Here is an 865-nt window from a genome sequence, read left to right on the forward strand (position 1 = left end):
CTAAGCAGTTCCATATCTGAGCTTAGTTTTTAATCAAGTGCTCAGCAAACACCCTTAAGCTTACACATTACATATTACTCCAAATATACAATCTGTCACATTCTTCCATGAGAGTCCACAAAAACTTATGTTTCGACATTCTCAGACCAAAAGCTGGGTTAAGTCTGAAACTGGTATCCTGTACATTGCCAGCCTCTTCTCTAAGTGTCCTTATTTTTTGGCCAAGCCTAGAGAACATTTATTTAAGCTCAAATCACTCTGCACCACTGTAAGTTTATTACCATATAATTCTTCATGCTCCTTGGGAGAACAGAGTAACCCAAGAATGCCTGGAGCTCAGACATACCTGAGAGCAGAGGATCAGAAAATAATTGCATGAGGGGTAAGAGGCCTTTATGATGAATAAAACAGCTTTAAGAAGCACTGTATGAAAGCAGCTGGCTAGAAGCAGGCATCAACTGCTCCAGCTCACAAAACAGGAAATGAAGTAGTGTTTGTATCACAAGACAGAAGAGCGGCAATGGAAGGAATTCAAGTGGGAAACATTTCGTTTGAAAGCACAGAGTACATTCAAAGCATTATTTAACAGGGAGAAAAAAGACCAGAACAACTCAGAAACAGGATTTAAGTAATGTGGTCTCTGGCTGTAGCTGTAATGAACACAAAACACATTCAGGAATATTTATGTTTCTGTAGGCAGTTTCCAAGTGATTGCCATGGCGCTCATTTCAACCATTGCCACAGTATAAAAAAAACCGAAGGCAGCACAAACATTTAGTGTAGTACAGATAATGTAGAAATGAAACCCAAAGAGCCACAAGCACTTTAAATCAAAGGCAAACACTTTAAACAAGAAGCAAAAAAC

The sequence above is a fragment of the Coturnix japonica genome, chromosome Z, assembly GCF_001577835.2.
Source record: "Coturnix japonica isolate 7356 chromosome Z, Coturnix japonica 2.1, whole genome shotgun sequence".
NCBI lineage: Eukaryota > Metazoa > Chordata > Aves > Galliformes > Phasianidae > Coturnix > Coturnix japonica.